Source organism: Amblyomma americanum, chromosome 3, assembly GCF_052857255.1.
Source record: "Amblyomma americanum isolate KBUSLIRL-KWMA chromosome 3, ASM5285725v1, whole genome shotgun sequence".
Classification (NCBI taxonomy): Eukaryota; Metazoa; Arthropoda; class Arachnida; order Ixodida; family Ixodidae; genus Amblyomma; species Amblyomma americanum.
The window spans coordinates 159044962-159065174 of NC_135499.1; the positions used below are offsets into that span (position 1 = coordinate 159044962).

At 54.9% G+C, this 20213-nt stretch overlaps 1 protein-coding gene across 3 annotated transcripts in view; it reads right to left on the reverse strand.

Moving 5' to 3' along the window:
• Sema1a (semaphorin 1a) overlaps positions 1-20213 on the reverse strand; it is a 133386-nt gene that overhangs the window by 62321 nt on the left and 50852 nt on the right. For all 3 annotated transcript variants that reach the window (XM_077658546.1, XM_077658544.1, XM_077658545.1), the window contains exon 2: positions 18972-19225. The gene's annotated coding sequence lies outside the window, so the exon portion shown is untranslated. The remainder of the gene's footprint in view (positions 1-18971; positions 19226-20213) is intronic.

Sequence of the window (20213 nt, forward strand, 5' to 3'; positions counted from 1 at the left end):
CGTTCGGCAGACAGGCCACTGTATACCACTCGGTACTGAATGATGCCCGCGCGCAACATCTAGAGCACACGAGCACCCTGGCGGTGGAGAGGAGGAGGAGGAGGAGGGGGGGGGGGGGAAGGCTGAGGTGAAGATAGATCGACACACATGCGCAGAACAGCGGCAGAAGCTCGACAGAGAGCGGGGTGGCGCGCGCACACGGGAGCCCCATCTCTGGCGCATCTCATTTCCTTCGGCCGGGGTCGTCCATCTCCCTCGTCGCAGGCCGTGCAGCGACGCCGGCGGACGATGACGCCCCTCGCGATGCCAGTGCGTGCGTGATCGGGTAGCGGGACGACACGGAGAGAACGCAGGCAGGCTGGGCGAAGGAAGAAGGCTGCGCACGGGAGAACGCAAAGACGTGACCGCGCGTACTAAAGCGCGCGCTAGTCGGCCCTTGCACTGGAGAACCGCCGCCGGATGAGCAACGACGGCGCAGTAAATCCTGCAACTCTACGCGCGCACGCGAGCAGAGAGGGGGGGACGACGCTCCAGCAGCCTCGGGAGCCCCGGCCTCGCCTCGAGCCGGCGGCGTCGGTTTCGCGCTCCAGCTACAGTTTATGATTTGTTCAGCGCGCAGCCAAGGGATTCGAGGTGGAGACGCCCCTGCCCGTCCGTCCGTCTCCCGACTGCCGGAGGAGCGCCCGTCATCAGCATGCGTGCGCACTGCGCGCCGGGGTGGAGTGCGCGCAGTGGCGCAAACGACGCGGCTTTCGCTCATACATAACATGCATGCATGTATGTACGTACGTATGTATACTACCGTGGCGCTGCTGCGAGGCTTCGCCCTGCGCGGCTCGGATATATATCTATATGCGTGCGCCGCGAGATCGGCGCTAGTTGCAGGACGAACACCCAAAGCATGCACGGCTGGCTCGGCAGAGAGACGACCCTCGTCGCCCTCGAGGCGTTCGTCTATATTTCACGCACGCTAATGTGCCAGCGTCGCGAAAGGGGAAACCGTGGCCGCCTTGTGCTGGGGGACGAATCGGGAGATGCGGGGAGGACGCACGGATCGCACACGCAACCCTCGCCCGTGAAATATCGCCGGCAACTTTCTCCGCCTCGCCCGAGTAGAAAGAAGCACGTGCCCGAACGCAGCTGCCGGTCACGTGATGACGGAGTCGTCCCAAATTCGTTACCCGATTACACTTTCACCACGGCGCGCGGCGAAAAGACGATGCATTTATAGCAACGGCGCTCTTCCATGCTGCGTGCACAGCGGTGTCGCTCGCACTGACCGGCCACGCATGCACGCCCTCGCAACGAGATTCGAACGTAACGAGGGGCGCTCGGAGCTGAAGGCAAGCCCGGCTCTCCGCGCATGCACTGTTTGCGCAAGTCGCCCGCGCGCTGCGTGGTGACCCGAGTGTAGGGCTAGCGCGCTGGACAATCTCCTCAGTAAACCACGAATACATGCTGAAAGACACGAAACACTGGAAAGATCCTTTTTCATTTTTTTCGTAAGTTGTTTCGCGGCCGCATTTTATGTAGGAACCGCAGTATCGACTATATACGAGAACAAAGGAGAATATATACCGCGTGGGCGCGCACTCGGGAAATAAAACGCATACACCGACAATCGAATTGCCGAAAGTCGGTGGCTCGCGCATCGCCTTTTTGGAAAATAACTCGCCTCGCGAGGAGGAGACCGCGCCCGTGTGTCGCCTCCCTCGATGCTTCTCGGCGTTACAACAACAGCGCAGGGGGGAGGAGGCCTGCGATTTCTCCGCGCAAGTCACGCTCGGCGCGAAAATTTTATTGCTCGGCCACGATGGCGCCGCGCACATAGGCGATACAACAGAACGAGAACGGTGTGTGTGTGTGTGTGTGTGTGTGTGTGTGTGTGTGTGTGTGTGTGTGTGTGTGTGTGTGTGTGTGTGTGTGTGTGTGTGTGTGTGTGTGTGTGTGTGTGTGTGTGTGTGTGTGTGTGTGTGTGTGTGTGTGTGTGTGTGTGGGGAGGGGGGGGGTTACGCACTGCTGTTGCCGCGCAGCTCTCGAGAAAGAGACCCACACGCGGCGATGGCGTCGCCTCCCATGCTGCGCACGCGCGCCGCCTCGGCGGTGGCAACAGCCCCAGCCGCAGTTCTCGCGCCGCGACGTTAGCGAAGAAACGGGAATGAAGGGACATTAAAAAAATAAAATAAAAAAGTAAATGGAAAACGACCGAGAACCGACAGGCTGCCAGGATATCCGAATATAATAATGCGGAGAACGACGACCGCCTTTTGTTTCATGACACCGCGATAGTGAAGTAAAGGCGATACTATATGAGCGAACGAAGAAATAAAAAAATGCGAAAATAAAGAATAAACGCCCGGTTTCCTCGACAATTTCTTTCTCTCCCCCTTTCACCCTCCGCAATACGACAGAGCGAAGCGGCGAGCAGTGACGAAAGTGGGTCAACGAAAACGCGCGTTCCCGAGCGCTCGGTCACGAGGTGACGGAGGCTGCTTCGAAGGCGCGCGCCATGGACCATAAAACAAAAGCGTCAAATTCTCCCTTCGCCGGCGCGCGCGCACACACGGGCAAGCATCGTTTTCACCCAGAAAACCGTTCACTCTTTTTTTTTTTTCCCGGACGTTCTTTTTCCTTTTCTCAGACAAAACGGTTCCGAACTGCAGACGTTCTTCCTTCTTTCCATCCCCGGCCGCCTCCGTACGTCTATTCCTCTCTGCAGGAAACGAAAGCATCGTTCGACGCATTCGCGCGACTCGCACGGATACAGAGGCGAGGTTCTTACTTTTTTCTCTCTCTCTCTCGTTTCTTTCGCTCGTGGAAATCGAACGAGGAAACTGCACCAGGCGGTTTCCGCAAAGGGAGACACACACGCGACGCCAATGTTTCGCTCCGGTCGTTGGAAAGAAAGAAGAAACGAAACGAAAAACAGGCGTCCGGAGCACGCATATATATATATATATATATATATATATATATATATATATATATATATATATATATATATATATATATATATATATATATATATATATATATACGGCGAAGAAGAAACGAGCCAGCGATATATATGTGCGAAAAAGCAACGGGCGAGCAGGTTAAAGGGTCGCTTCATTTCTCCCCACGTACGCAGCTATATAGCCCTCAGAAAATTTCGGGAGACCGCCATCGGCCCACTTCCGTGTATTCCCGGGACTAAAGTCATTCGTACGACCCTACATAGTCGTGCAAGGCGCCCGGTGAGTCAAACAGTGCCCAAGTATATACGTGCAAGCGCAGTAAGCACAACGTCTTCCCGCGGGACGGATGTCGGAAGGAAGTAGATCGCGGGGACGGCGCTGTATCATGCACGCAGGTACAAGAGGAGGGGGGACGGAAGGAAGTCGGAACCGGGTGCGATTCAACGCATCGGACCCTGATCGTGAGAACGGGAAGTAAAAGAAGGTGCGAGGACGCGTTCCCCGGCTCAGTTTGATTCCGCTGCGAGACGACACGCACCGCCGACCTGGCGCAAAAATCGATACTCGACACATATGCGAAAGAGACGAACGAAGCTGATATAAAGCAGGGCTGGTTAAGACCTTTATTACCTGTGGACAGGAGGATACAGGGTTAACGAGTGCTTAGCCAATAAATTATAAAATAATCGAGGCCCGAAACAGCTCGAAGGGAAAAAGAAAATAGAAAAAACGCCAACGTGGATTTAAAGAAAAAAGTTAGGTACCTGAGATGGGGTCAAAGAGGCCAGACCGCCCCCCAGCGGGTGCATTTCACCGCAGTGAAGCAGAGCGCAAGGTGAAGCGAAACCTTGCTCCCATTGGAGAAACCGGTGTGTGTGTGTACCGCCGGCGGCGGCACTTGCAGATCGAAGCCGCCCGCATACGAGGCTCGTTCATAATCGCCTTTCGCTTTCTTTCCGTGGCGAAAGACTTCGGAACAACGGGAGAGGGCGCTGTTTATTTCGACCGCCTTCCAAGGGTGCTGTCTCCAATCCACACCACACACTGCGCCCGGCACGCAATGAGGACGCCCCTGGTAGTGAACCTTTAACCCTATAGGGCGCAGCTACGCAGGCCAACCGATCGATGATGGGAAGCGCAGAAAAAAAAGAAAGTTAAAACCGGTTCTCCCACGGTCTCGCACCTGGTAAGTACTGGTTAATCGCAGAGGCCTCGCGCAGTGGCCCCCTGGACGACCGATAAGGAGGAGGCAGCATGCTGCAACCAGAAGCTGCAACTGCAGCCGGCGTCCGTACGACAGAAAAAAAAAATAAAAGACGGGGAGAAAGGAGAGAGCTCCCTCCCTACGAGTGGCAGTAACTTCTGCGAAGCCCGTCTCCTTTCGCGACTGAAAGGATTTCACAACGACACATTAACGACAGCGTGCAGCAAGTCCTTTTCTATTTTTCCGAGTAAGCACTGACAAAGAGTTCATCTGTATCTAAGCTCGGTCCGTAAAACGAGTTAAGTCATCCGGTCCCGGGGTACAGCACACGGGAGGCGCAGACAGTGTCGCAATCAACCAAGGCCTGCGAGCTACGGTGCACACAGATATATATATACAATGCGTGGTGGGGATGGCGCCCCCCCCCCCCCCCCACTTCTCTTTGAAGCTACATCCAGTCAACCAAATCGCACTCCAATCAGGACGGCGAGTCTATCTCTGGAGCAACCCCCGGAGCATTGCGTCACGACAGTGCTGGCAGAAACGGTTGCATTCATTCCCCCTCTGCGCCCAAGTGACAGGCAGAGGCGCACACGGTCCCTTGTGCAAAATGAATCGCGCAACCTGTCGCGCGCCTGCACAGACTAACGCCTGGACGCACACGCATAACCTAACGCACAGGTTAGATTTACAGTTCAAACTTCTTTCTCTCAAGAGCTATATGCTTAACGGAGGGCAAATACAAAAAAACGCTCTCGAACGCAAAAGACGTCGGCCGGCGCTTGCGAAAACCCGCGCCGTATTATTTCTGTTCGCCTTTTATCTATTTTTTCCCTCATTTATCCTTCTTCCCGAGCGAGTCAGATTTCCCGAACGGGCAACAACTTATACCGCAGAAAAGTGAATTAAAACCGGACGAGCGTTTTTTTTTTTTTTTTTCCCCCGCGAGCTCGTCGCCATTTAAGCGGGACGCGGATAAAGATGGACGACGCGCGCGCAGGCTGCGGGAGCAATTGCGTCAGGCGAAAAGAGGAGCCGGGGACAAATTAATTCGCCCGCCGTCGGCCGAACGTTAATTCTCATTACCAGTCCCCGCGAGGGAGACAGCGCTCACGCGAAACTGTGCCGGGGCGGAAGGCAGTACTCCCGCGCATCACCCTCACGGAAAATTTTTGCTACGGTATACTGAGAATTTACCGACTATCATTTCCCTCTCTCTCTCTCTCTCTCTCTATATATATATATATATATATATATATATAGGTTGCGAGAATATAGTGTGTGTGTGTGTGTGTGTGTGTGTGTGTGTGTGTGTGTGTGTGTGTGTGTGTGTGTGTGTGTGTGTGTGTGTGTGTGTGTGTGTGTGTGTGTGTGTGTGTGTGTGTGTGTGTGTGTGTTTGAGAGAGAGAGAGAGAGAGAAAACGTATAAAGAAGAGCCAAAAAATTACCTTTCACCTCAACTCGCTCTCATGCAGTACAGGTCCTCGAAAGATTGGCGTAACGCTGTTGGCTAAATCCATAAGCGTGTAAAACAAGACGACGAAAGGAAGAGTCCTTGTATACAGCCCCGCAAAAGAATGACGGACAGTCAATCCTATCCAAACATGAATTCACAGCCAGGTGAACGAACAACGCTTCGACAACAACACCGCACCATCAACACGATCTATAAGATCCAGGCTCCGCTTGTCGGTTTTGCGCCGCGTCAACAGCCTTCCTCTCCTCCATTCCCTCCACGCACCGGAAACTCGTTCACATACATCACTGTCGGCGCGTGCAGTAACAGCAGCCGTCGCTGCCCGCATCACAGCACCGTTAGCACACCCGCCATCTATAACAAACGCGTGCCCGCGCACAATCCCCGCAAGTGCGGCTGTACCCGGCCACTCGGTGTATTACACACGAGCCATTTGTCCCAGGCGCACGCCACGCTGTCGCAAGCGCAGCTACGCATCTAGGTCGGTGCCTTGGGCCTCTGTCCAGCAGTCGCCCGGGGGCACAACAGGAACCCGGCAGCAGCGAACCGGACAGAAAGAGCACGCGTCTATACGCGCACACGAGCGAGCGAGCAACGAGCTAGCGCTACGCTGGGCCGATTTTTCATGCAGCCCACGCGCATCCGGAGTTGCGAGCCCCGGGCCGGTGCCGCAGTGGGGCCCCTGGGGGAGCTGTTTCTGCCGCTGACCGACCCGGGGCCGAGCTGGCCTATACGGGCAACGAGCCACACACAAGCCCCGCGGCGGGCGTCCCAGTTGTTGCGAAAGGGTTACTTCGAAGGCGAAAGTAAAGTAAAGTAAAGTAGAACGCAAAGGTAAAAAGGAAGTAAGCTGGAGCAGCACTGCTGCGGTGACGCCGCGCATCTCTTTGGGATTCCGGCTGAATGCTCGTTGCTTACGGCGCTCGGGAGCCGAGCACGCAGTAGCGAGAACACACCCGTCCTCCCATCACGGGATGCCCAAAGGGTTTACCCCGAGGAACGCGCCGAGTTTGGTGGGAAAGCGTTTTAGTGGTTTCCCTTTTCCAAGACTACGGAACACGGCGAAAGGCGCATTTCTGAAGCAAGCGGCTACGCGGTCAGGAGGGCTCTCTCGCGTAGATTACTCGCGACTCCGTTGTCGAATCAAATATTCAACAGCAGTCGCGTCGCGGGACGATTCAGCTTCTTGTAGCGTATGCGCAAACGCGTTTAGAGAAAAGTGACTCGGTGCTAAATCGCGAGACGACAACGCCCGCGCACGCGAGGTGAAAACGGGCTCCGCTTTATTTAAACCCGGGACAAACGCGTCGGCCGCGTCTTCTATTTTTAAGCCAATCTCGGCGTGGCCCCCTACGGCGAGCACAAGTAACGTTACTCGGCGGGAAACCGCTAAGATCAAAACCTGTCCCCGCGCAGAGCAGAGCAGAGCCAGAAGCCGGCGGGGTTGCGCCATCAGAATTTACAAGCAAGGCCTCCTCCTCCTCCGGTCGAGCAAACTCGCGCGCGGAGGCCATCGCTCGGGGCTCTCTCACGGCCGCCTCCATTAGCGCGTTCGCCGCGCACGCAAAGCAGGCCGCCCGCGGGACGAAGTATGCGGCTCGGTTGGACGACGCCGCCGCCGCCAAGTTGACGGGTGCGCGCGGCACGCGCCAGTGTACTCGCGCAGTCACCTCGGGAGACGCGCAATTTCCAGTTCTTCCCTCGCCAGCGCTCGCAGCGGTCTCTCTCTCTTTCTCTGGTCGAAATGAAAGGATTAGAAGAAGAAGCTGACCGAACTTGGGGGGCAAGCACGTGTGGAGCACGCTGGCTCGGTTAGTTAATTCTGTGCAGCACGCACTACGAAGGGCGCGGCAGTGCGTGCCCATCTATGAGATGTGATCACCATCATCGGTCAAGTTACTTGAACTTCATGTCAAAGGCCTCCCACACGGATGACCATTTCCGAAAGTTTCCTAATCTCACCCTGGAGAGAGAACCTCGAGGGGTTCACCTGCCACGTCACTGCCGTGATTCGCGCAGGTCGCTTGAGTCATGTATACCAGCCGCCGTTTCTGAATCACACCTGTCCCGAGACACCTCACAAGTACGCGCGCGTACGATTCACAAGTCGGCCCGCTGAACTGGTCTCGAGAGTTCGCTCTGCAAACAGACACGTCACCTGTGGAATGACGAATAAAAACCCGGCAATGAGGGTAGCTGCAGCATAACCATTCCTTGTTCCATGTGGCGCGTATAGACTCAGCCGACTCTCAAAAAAAAGAAACGGTCACAGCTAAATCCGAGAAGACCTCATCTCAACGCGTCGTTCTCCGCAACTTGTGCGATTCGCGCGGCCTGTGGTGATGTCACCGCAGACAGTTTAAACGACTGCCAATAGCTACAGTGCACAAAAACTGAATTGAAAATTCTCGGGCCGTACGAAACTTACGTCATGACGGCCCAGAAATCTCTGATCATACCATTTCCAAAACACAACATAGAGCCCCACGTATCAGCATTCCGTACTCAGACTGGTCCGAAACACTGAGGTTAACTGGCTTCCTCGCTACCTGTGGTAGTGAAATGAACTGCTAAAACATGAAAGAATTACAGGAGGCCACTGATAGCTAACTACACAGCTCAGGCTGCGCCGCTAACCTGGCCACGCCTGAGCTTTGAGTCCCGATCTTCGTAACTCGTACACTATTAAAGAGTTTAAGTAACTGTTGTCAAAATTAGTGAGCCCATAATGCATTTCATAAGAGAATAAACTAAGGCATTTGATTTTCAATCACTTTCTCACTACCGCAATACGTTTACCGTGAACAAACAAATAAGGGGCGAATTAGAGCAACTCCGTGTCCTGTCACTTATTTACGTCGTGGTGAACAGAGCGCAGAATTCGAGCTAATAATGACAGCGGCCCGAATAGTGGCATAAGATCGCCGCGAGGCTTTACGACACTTGAACTATTTTCCAACGCGCAGGAACAAACGCACTGACCCGCGCACAAGCTTTTCCCTACCGCGCCGCATTGCACGCAATCGTGGAAACGGCGCACTGCTACAAACAACACGGGGTGCGCGCGCGCGTGCGGAAAGGAGCGGTGACCGACGACCCTGGCGGAGCAACAAGCGTTGCCTCGAGGGAAACCCCTCTCCGCTCCGGATTCGACCCCGCAAAGGCGTCCCGTGCCGCCGCCGGATTAACGGCAACCGGTTCTGCACACTCCGCGCACTGCTCTCCTCATCCTCCGAGCAACCCCCCGCAGCTTCTTTTCAAACCTGAAACAAGAGTGGACGAACCAACGGCAACGCTACGCGGTCGCCACGATTGCAAATCCTGCAGCCCTAGCTGCGTTAGCCGAATCTACGCCAACTATACAGGATAGGTCAGAAAGAAAAAAAAAACAAAGCGAGCGAACGCTTTTGACCCCGCCCTATAGGGCGTCAGCTCAGGCTAACGGCGCCATAATAACCACACCGATTCAAGGACACAACGACTCTGCCCGCAGTCCCAAAGGATAACGCGACCGGTCTGCGCAATCAAGTGTGTATAGGAAACGTTTTCTGGCCCCTTCGCAGCGTTCTGCACAGCAAGAACGAGAGGATGTATAAAGGGAAAAGAAAGAACCAGCAGCGGCTGCGCAGCCAGCAAAGGGTGCCGAATTCGCGAGGTCTTCTCTCTGACGTCCGTGGTGGTGCACAGTTCACGCGAGGGCCAGGAGCGGGACAGTTTACACTCCGGGCTTGTCAAGCGTGGGAAGACGCTAACGTCAGAGAATCAGGCATTAGGCAAAGAAGTGCGGGAACTACACTGACAGGGAACCGGGATGAAGGCAATGGAAAGGAGGATATGGAAAGAAGTGCGGCGACATCCCACGCACGGTCTTTATAAAGGTTTGGGTCCAAACACTCACAAGTCATCCAATCAGGGGGCGAAATTATCCAAGCTATTCTGAAACATAGTGACTGGCTAGTTGGTTCTGCATACTGGAAAAATTGCAGCGCAGCAGTAACAAATACGAGACGAGAAGGACGCAAACACAAGCGTCCAAAACACTGTTTGCGTCCTTCTCGTCTCGTATTTGTTACTGCTGCGCTGCAATTTTTCCAGTATGCTATTCTGAAAGTCAGAATGGTTCTAGACTGTTCCGGTGGCAACCCCGATGGCTCAGCATACACATCAGAGGCACGCTTACATTGCCAAGAGGCATTAGCTTTTTATTTATTTTTTCTTTCATGAAACACGGCACGGCAGGACGAGCGGAACGGTACTCTTCAGTTAGCGCACGACATTTGGAGGACAGGTTCGACAGATTGATAAGGTCTCCATGATCGCTGTGATTACTATCCATACGCGGCCTGAATAACACAGGCGCGGTGGACAGACATGGGAGCGTCGATCCACGCTGCGTTTTCTCATATTTAGGTACTCGCCGAAAATATAAACAACTCGATTAAAAAAAAAATAAAAGAGCAGGCGCATGCGCGCCCGCGCGCCCACGGTACCGCCGTGTAACTTTTGCAAAGGCACCAGCTCCACGTAGAAAGACTGAATAATAAAAAAAAAAACGCGCCGGCCGTGACCCGACGGAGACAAAACAACAACAGGTTCGTGGGTAGCATAAGAAGGGGAAAAAAAAAAGAAGTCCCATCAGCAGCAACGCCAGCAGCAGCAGCGGCGACGTCGGCGGCGGTGGCGGGGTGCACAGAAAAGGAAAGGAGGGTCGGTGGAAAGAGTAGCAGAGGGCACGCCGCCCGGCAACAACACGAGGGGGTCCGCTCCAGGGCGGGACCCTGCACTTGTTCGGCGCCGACGAGCCCCGAAACCGGAATACGCCAACGGCGACCGGCTACCCCCAACAGCCCGCTGGCCGGAAAAGAAAAAATAAAGGCTAGGAAGAGGGAGACCCGCGACGCCACCAGTGGTAGCGATAGCCCGTTCTCGTACGAAGCGGCCTACATACAGACATGCACATTTCTAGCCCACGCAACGGCACTGATGCAGCCCGTCTGTCTCACGATGCCTTCTGGGGACTCGAGCGACGTCACGGCACTCCCGATATGGATTGGTGCAATGAGCGGGCTTGGAAAGACGGGAGGAAACGTCTCCGGAGGGCGCGTCGTCCACTGCCCGTTTCTTGCGGTTGCTCCAGAGCGCTCAGGGGGATCATCGCTCGACGGTGTCGCCCAGATGAGGTCTGAGGACCCGCCCATTCGAGTACGCGGAGCCGACGATCGGGTTCCGCGTAATCGCGGGGTGGTCGCGATGCGCGCGTGGCCACATATAGTGACATCAGCAGCAGCATAGTCACGCGCCACGCTGAGGAGGAGGAGGGGGAGACGGTCGCTCAATTACTCCCGAGGAAGCGGGCCAATCCATTTATCGCCGGTCGGAGGGATGACTATTAATCCGACGATTATTAGGAGCGTATATAGTCGAGATCGGTCCCTGGACGTCGCAACTTCGCGTCGAAAGCCCCCAGCGACGTCCCACCAATCCTCAAAGAGGATGGCATGCCAGTTACAAAAAATATATATATATTTACGCTTTGCGTTAAACATTATGCAGCACGCGGTAGTCGCAAAAAAAAAAAGCGGGGGGGGGGGGGGGGGGGGTGCAAATTGGTTTCCCTCGAAGCGCAAGTATCAATGCTCACAGAACTGAACGCAGCAAGCTGCACCAGTCTCTCTCTTCTGCGCGACCGACGGATGCTCGATAGTCTACCTAGGGCGTGCTCGAAGTTTAGTTCTAAACCGTCGCTCCCGTGTTTAGCACACATTCGCCGTCGACCCCAACAACGGAGTTTACAAAGCTCGGCCCGTCATGCATGCGCATGTTCTCGGTAACTTCGATTGAGAGTGCATCGAACACCAAGTGACGAACCAACGAAGAGCGCGGCGGAAAAACAAGACGTGGAAAACCAGCGCACGCACGCAAGCACACTGGCGCCCAAGGCCCGGCCAAAGCAGACGCGTGTGTGCGTAGGAGTGCCAATTAATTTCAGCCGGAGGCGGCAGCAATTAATTTCTACCTCCACAGGACTCGCGGCGCGCGCGTTTCAGTTAGCACTCAGCGCACGCGTGAGCCTCCACGAAAAAAAAAAAGAAAAGACGCTCGTGTTACGACACCGCGGCGTTCTTTCCGTAATTAATTTGCATTCTCCCGTGAAAGCCGTCGCACCTGAGTATGTACACGCCTTTTTTGCGCAATCCGTAGCAAAAAAAAAAAAAAGACACTGAAAGAAATAAAGCAAACTCCTTGGTTTCCACTGGGCAGGCGCCGGCAGTTTGTTCGACAGTTGCACCGCCGCCCCCTCACCGGAGATTGAAATTGCGCGCTTCGCAGCAGCGCCACCGCCCGCGCGTTTCCCGTCATTAAGGTGAGACGGCGCAGAAGTTTCATAAAGCGATCAAGCGAGAGCGGGAAGGAGAACAACGCGGCAAAGGTACGCGAGCTCATTTGGGACGAAACAGGCGCTCGCATCGATTGACGCTAAACATAGACGGGATTACGTACGGCAGCAGCTAGAGAGCGACGAAGGAACACGCAGCTACACGGTCTCGCCGCCAACACGCTATATATACAGGAGGCGTCGAAAATGCTTCCCTAAGCGTCTGTTCGCGTATATACAGGTGCGAGCACTGTGAAAGGAAGAAAATGGCAGCGGCTTAGCTCGGCTATGCCAGGATATACGTAGCGAAAGCTAAGGCATAGCTTGGTTAGCCTTGGTTAATCTTGATTGCAAGTCCAGGTTAGTCTGGTTGTCTGGCTAGTTGTTGTCACGTGGTTCGTCAGGCGGTTGGTCACGTGACCAGTCACGCGGTTGGTCATGTTGGTCACAATGAGCTCGCACTCAGCAACAGGGTTTATTTTCACCTCTGCATTGTGCTTGTAAAGACGTCAAAGGGATCATGCTTCTGAAGGAAAACTGAACTTAGGAAATAAAAGGCAAAAAAGTAAGCTTCGCGGTTGAGAATAAAGCAGGAATCGTTGCTCTTACGCTTATATAACACTGCATTTCCTACTGCTTACATAGGGCATTTGACACGGCACAGCCAATATAGCAATACGGAGATGTAACCGCTGTAAAGATATACTGCACCGTTCCCCACTGTCTGTCGTAACACTGGAACCATGAGCCCAGTTTAGATGTGAAATGCGATGATTTCCCTCGTTAAGTTAAAATCTATTATATATGAAATGACGTACACTTGAGGTCTAGAGCACTATGACGATTCTGGAGTTTCGAGGCAATGTAGGGAAAGTTCAGAACTTACAGGATGAATATAGTGCGAGCATTCTGTCCTGCCAAACAAAGGCGACATTTTTTAGACATGCAGCGTCTAGAGCGAAACAAACAAAAATATGGCCCACACGTCTACGCAGTCGCAATCTCAAACAACTCAGTCCCAACCGTAAACGACGGGCTAGTTGCTCTCTCGCAGTGCATCGAAATGGGCTCCTTGTATACTACAGCGCTACGCGCGAGGCAGACTTTCTACCTCGTTTGCCTTCACCCAGACGTTGTCGCGAGGGTTCAACCTAAGCATCGCATTATTTTCTTTACCCCTCTTTACATTGCAAAGCAATATCTGAGGTTTAAAACTGAACAACCAAAAACGGGCCTGGGCAATATCTTCACGCGGTTCTGCTCACAACTAACTAAATAAATAAATAAATAAAAGCCTTAGCCGTAACGGGACAACGGGAGACGCTGTTCCCACGCGACGAGGGCGGTGGTAGTGACGGCGGCCCCCTCGCGAGGGGGGCCCAAGAAAAAAGGGCGTTAGAATTATGTTTACATTATTAGAACGCCCATCGACTGAGTCATGGCCTTACTGCTGCGGTGGCAAGCTGGCGGCGACAAACAACCAGCGTCGGCAGCCTCTCCCTGCCGATCTAAGCCGGGGGGGCCGAAACCAGACACCGGCATATTATGCATCTCGGTGCGGGAGCCCTATCTCCCGTTATCTGCGCAGGGTTCGCGGCTCTCTGACCGATAAGACGCGGTGATTATACTCTGCAAGGCACGCTGCGGAGATGCGTTTGTCGGAGGCGTCCAAGGCGGAGAAAGTGGACCACGAGTCTCTCGCCATACACGTGCCATCAGGAACAGCAACCACAGCAATCACAGGCCAGCGCCAAAGATTGTGAGTCAAGCCGTCAAGCAGTAACTTAATTAGGCTGTCTGTTACGCCACAGTTCGCCACGTCGCCATCGCTCAAGACTATATATACCCTACTGTTCCTTAACAAAATATGAGAAAACATTTATTTCACTGAATTTATGTAAACTTTAAGCGGAAAAAGAACTGTTGAATTCCAATGCCATTTCCCCTATATGGGCGTCACGAACCATCTGCGAGGATTCCTGAGCAAGTGGCGAAGGAACAGAACGCCAAGCTGTGAAAGACTTTTGAGGCGCAGGTTCCCTTAGCAGCGCTCTCAAATAACTTCTCTGGCGTATACGGAAACAGAGGTATGCGCCGCACGTAAGGACCAGGGCTAAACTCAGGTTACCCCGTTGCCGGTCACTGAAATTTCCAGAATCCCCCGATCCCGACCCCCACCGCGCGGTTACTAAGTGTACGCGCAGTACGCGGAAGCCACAGAGGTGGGTGAAACGCTCGGAAAATAAATAAACGCCGGACAGCGCCGCAGACGCTCGCAGCCCAAACCATGCACACGCTGTATGCGTGAGACTGGATGAAAACTAGCACTACAACAAGACGCGGCGGTGGGTCCCCTTCGCGTTAGCTTACCATAAATACGAGTAGCAGTCTTGACCGTGTACGGGTTCCTTCGTGCGGATATGCGGGTCACGAACGCGCCGCCATCGTGGACGCGCTCCAGAACAAAGAAAAAAAAAGGTTCCCAGCTTCGCTGCTCTTGAAATCGCGAACGAAAAGCGTGACGCAGCAAGATGTCTGTGGCGCCCTTCCTTACGTTCGTAAAAGCAAAATAACGAAGTGAGGAAAGCACGCTCGGACTCTTCAAAGCAGCGTGGTTAGTATGCTTCGCGACGGCAGTGGCCTTTGCGCGAAACAAGGCTCCGGAGTGGATGCCGTGCAACGACAGAGAACAACGCGGGTGAAAAAAAGAAAGGGAAAAAAAAGGGGGGGGGGGGGGGGGTGTAGAGCGATAACGCGGGAGAAAATGCGGCTAACGGAAGTGCGCGCACGAAACACCGCCTTCGACTTCGCTCAACAGCATTCCCGCAAAACACTCTCCATCTCTCAGTTCCCCCCGACTACCGTGGTCTCGTTTCTTTTTATTATTTTTTTTATTATTTTTTTTCACGCGCTCACTATACTTCCTATCCGCCCGTTTTCGGTCGGCAACACAGAGAGTTCGGTTTCTGCAGCGCCGTCTACGCCACGCCTCTCACCGCACAGTGTTTAAATAAAAATATTCTGCTGTCGTCGTCACTAACGCGATCTCCCTTCAAAGGGCTCGTCAACGTGCCCTACATAATCCACGTGCCAAGGAAAAGACGACCACAGCCACTCAGCGAGACACGACGCGAACGTCCGATGACCGGGACTTGTTGAGCGCCAGGTATACGCCATCGACGACAGTCACACCGAATGAGAGACAGCGTCACCCCAGGCATTAAACTGCAGCACGAAACTGTACAACCACTCATGCAATGCCCCATACCCTGGACCTTTGAGGAAATAAACTCCAGTCGACATATTAGCTGCGGCACACCACGGCCGAGTGGTGGTGAACATCGTGCGCAACGATTCGACGCACGCCCTATCCGGGCCGCTGCACAAACAGCGCTCGCACCGCTACCACAGTGGCTTACACGTATTATTACACACTCCCTGCCCTTTTTATACAGCGAGCGCACACTGCGGTCTCAGCCGACCCTCTTCGCGCGAAGGGGTCAACGCACCGGGGGGCACTCGCTGCCACGGCAGCGGTGACAAGTGGCAGAGGGCGCCTCGGGCACACATTTCGCGGCGATCGAGCGAAAATAAACGAGACACGCGCGTTACGCGGACGGAGCCGCACGTATACACACAGCGCAAGCAAAAGCTCGGCGGAGAGAAGGAGGAGGCGGGACGGAGAGACGCGCGCAGATACAAGGAAACAGCGACAGAAGCGATCCGGGGTCACGCCGAAGCCGAAGCGCTGGCCCGGGGGGCCACGCACCACACGGTAAGAGACAAAACTCGATCATAAATCGATGCCTCGTATACGCAAGCGGGGCGAAAGCAAAAAAAGGGAGTTGGCACGATCAAAATGAATGTGAAAAAGATGCCAACACAGAGAGAGAGAGAGAAAGCGGCGCGTCTGCGTGTGCCCATTTCCGCATCGCGCACGATCGCGGAGGGCGTATCGAAGGCGCGGAAGCTACGCCGCCACCGGCGAAAGAATTCTGCACGGTAGGTTGGGCGGGGTGCATCACCCTCTCCACTCTTCGGGGCAAAATCAGAGGAAAGAGAGACCCATAAACGACCAGCGAAGAGAAGGACGAGACGCGGTGGGTCAGAAGGGACTCTCACACCGCGCTAATTCCCCGGCAAGACAAAAGGGGCGGTCCCCGAAAGCACGCGTGGCCCAGACGAGGCAGACCGATACACGCGCGAAAGCCGGTGAAGCAGGCAGCGTGGCAAGCACCCCCCCCCCCCCCCCCTTGGGGCCGGTTTCTTGCGAACCGCGTTGCTTAACCCGACGCGGAGCGCCGAGCTCATACAAACATGTGCGCATGCAAGCCGCGAGTGGGAAAGGAAGGGTCTCGATCGAGGCACACACGACAATCGAGCGCGGAGCGAGTCCCGATTGCCAGGCCGGCTGGAAAAGCGTGCTTTCAGGAAGAAGCCCCCGATACGCGAGACAAGACGTCTTCTTGCGCGCCCTGAACGGTGCTCGTTATTTGGGTGACAAGCCGCTCCCTGGCGAGTATCGTGTCTCGGTAGTTTCCGCAGCACGCAGTCGCGCAGCCAAGAGACGCTGACATAACGGGGGCAGCGGAACGAGTTCCGTGTAGACTCGCGGAGCGAACAACACACCATAACTGCGTCGCCCGAGGCTTGCCACGGGACCTGCGAGGAGGAATGCTTCGCGGAGAGGTGAAAGTGTCGGAGCAGACAGCGCAGTTTAGGCCGGTTGACCTCGCGTCACCCAGTATAACGTTTAAGGGAGGGAAAAAAAAGAAATGTCGTTTCTCGTTGCCGCAATCTGCTTTACTAGCTAAACTCGTTCACCGTTGATCGAACGGGGTTGTCCGATTCTTCTTTGGATTGACTTAAACCGACAAAATGGTGAGAGTCCCCCCCCCCCTCCCCCCCCCCCCCCCCCCGCCCCTGCTTCTTACAGCGCCAGCAGATATGGCTGCACATCGATACCGAAGCGGATGTATCACCATAGGGGACAAACGTAACAGACCCCCGTACGTGCCACTCAGCGTGGGGGCGCCACCTCACAACACTTCTGGTGTCGAGGCCGGCACTGTGGGCCCATTTCGACACCAGATGTGTTTTGTCACGTGGCGCCCTTACGCAGAGTGGCAGAGGTGGGAACTGGGAGGGCCGGGGGGAGGGGTGGAGGGGGGGGGGGGGGTCTGTTACTTTTGCCCCCTACGGTAGAAGTGTGTGGACGAACTTGGCAGACGTTTACAGAACCTGTTCTAATGCACCGACGCTCTGCGCGGCCCCTCGCCGCGCGGATATATTCGCGAGGCTGCTACTTTTCACTGTATGCGCGCACTTCCAACAAGGTTCCATATGGAACAGGCGAGCAGTACGCGCGGCACTTCGCGATCGCAGTGTGCGCTTCTACCTGAAAAACGTGATCTTGGCAGCGGCAGCAGCTCTCGCGGAGGCAAGCGGCGCGTGCTACCGAAAGGAGGAAGAAATAAACAACAACAAAAGAGGCGTTCCGGGAGCAGGTTTCGAATAACGTGCCGCTTGTCGCGTTTATTCAAATGGGGCGCATGCAGCTCGAAAAAACACCGTTAACGCGTAGCTCGGGGGTGACTGACAGTCCCGCTCATATCACAGCGGGGTGCAGGCGTCGTCCAAATGCACCGGCTTGGCGCAGGTGGGCGCGCCCAAATGAGGCGAGTCAGGGACAACGAGGCTGTTCCAGCCGGCTCGCCGCGCCTGCATTTCACGGTAGCAGCACTTGTCAGGCGGCGACGAAGGGCTTTTAGCGGCGCCGCGCAGTAGTGGCTGCGCCGGCGGTAAAGAGGACGCCGGGAGATATAGCTACCGTATGTGCGCGGGGAGCGCCGCTGATTCCAGCTTGACGCGTGTATGGCTGCGAAGGCCTGCGACCGTATCGCGGAACAGAAGAGCAGGCCTGGACAGCGCTGACACGACCGCTTTCAACTGGCTCAGAGTAACGCAGCGACTGTAAAATCACGACATTATATGTTGCCAAGGTGTTGCTAAAGGCTGCACATACACATATGCTACAACAGGGACGCTAGAAACAGTGCGCAACGAACACCGATGATGGGATGATCTCACATCCCTCACTATCGTCGTCATAATTGCACGTGAAGTTACTTACGTCCAATGCAATATAAAGGCATCTCCCAACTATATCAGACCTGCCCCGTCCTGCGCCAGTCGCGGTCAACCTATTCCCAGCAAGTATCCTAACCTCAATCTCCCGACCTGACCCTCTGACGTCGTCCCAGATATGTTTGCCACCCCGTGGGAATCGTTTCTGTTGCCCTATAATCCGATATCTGTTCTGTTCGCAGCACTATATTCACTCTTCTGCATCTCTGCTACGATTTCATGAACACGAGTCTGTCCTCTAGTCCGTGGTGCTCGTTTTCTTTGAATTTATCGTGAATCTTGAGGCTATACGAGCCACAGGAATGAAAATTTTGAATTTGGGAAGGCCATGTTACTCCTCATCTCATTACCGCAGCCACTCACCTGTGCCGTGACATAAAACTACTAATCTGATAATCAGCACATTATGTAAGCAACTGAAGCGCTGCACCACACTGTCCAAGCAAAGCGCAAGAACAGTCAAGCGCTCCCCGTGTGGACCGTGATGTGCTGCCTGCGTTCCAGATAGATGTGACGGTAACCCTCCCAACCCCCTTCCGCTTCCAGAGGCTTCGGCGACGAATGTCGCCAGCGTACATTGTGGCACTCCATTCATTCACGAGTTTCTTTAGGTTTGTTCTATAGTAACGACGGCCCCCAAAGCAGGCCTCACCGCAAGAGAAATGGAGCCCGATACTGAGCAGCCTGGGCTGCCAACCGTAAAAACGCGACGTCAGCTGCGCAACAAGAGGCTCGTTCAGGACGGACGGGATGGTGCGTTGGCCATCGAACACAAAAACAAGCAAGGAAGCCACGGGGGATGCCACTCACGAAGCTGGGCGACGGTCTTCTTGGCGACCAGGGCGTCCTGCCAGGCGGCGTGCGCTGGCTGCAGCAGCAGCACGAGTCCTAGCGCCGGCAGGGCACCGAGCAGCCGCGTGGGCCACCGCGGCGGAGGCTGCTGCTGCTGTTGCCGGGAGGTGCCGCCAGGGGGGGGTCACCACGGGCCTCCCCATCGCGGGGGCCTTAGCGGCGGACGGCCCGGACGACGATGCTCTCCTGCCTCACGGCGCAGCCCATCGGCCCTGCACAGACAACGCGAGAAGAACCAGAGGTCGTCAGCACAAGAGACGCAACGTCGGGTCAACAATGCGCGCAACAAAGTCCTCCGCCAGGCGCCTACACCAGAGGGCGTACTGGCAAGCGCTTACCTGCGCCCGCCCACTGCTAATTGGCACTTCCTGCCCAAGTCCCGCAGCACAGTGGACGGACGCGGCATTCAGAGTGCACCACTGCGCCTCAATAACACAATACGTTTCCCGTTGGACGGATGACCCGTCTCAGGGTGGTACATTCTGGCTACTCTTACTGCGCGCTTGTTGTAATTGGCCCCATGGTCCCGTCTTGAAACCGTCACCGCTTATGAACGTGCAAAAAGGTCTCGGTCACGGAACGACAAACATCACTCCGCGCTGACAAGAGCGATTAACAAAAGAAGACGAGACTGTTGGCATGATCCGGCAGTTCTCGCCATTCTTGTTCTCAATTTCCGTACCAACGAGTGCGTACTTAAAGAGGCTCTGCAAGGGGCTCTAATAAAGTTACGGCATGCCTGGGATTTTAAAGCATGCCGCTTCACGAATAGTGTCCGGGAAGAATTTTTTTAATGCGCTTTGTAGAAAAAGAGTTATCTATAGTCAAAATTTGAATTTCAGCGTCTTCGCGCCTTTCCCTCTCGTCACTTTTTGCATGCTAGAAGGTCGGCGCTTTTCCGCCGGTCCCTCCTCCGGGAGAGAGCTTCCTGACCCGCCGGAGCTACGCGGCTTATTGGCCGCGGCCATGGTAGCTTCCTGACGTCTGAAAGAATCTGATCAGTAGCCACCTCTCAACATGTATACATAGATGAGGAGAACGGAGGAGGGTGCGAGCATGAAAAAGTCGCCGGGAAGGGCTCGCCAACTTTCGCGCGTGATTGTGGGTCCTCTTCTGCGTGTAGAAGTGTATTATTTGGCTCAGGTGTTCATGGCAGCACAATGCAGCGATTGAGCGAGTTGATGTCTTCACCTCGGAAGG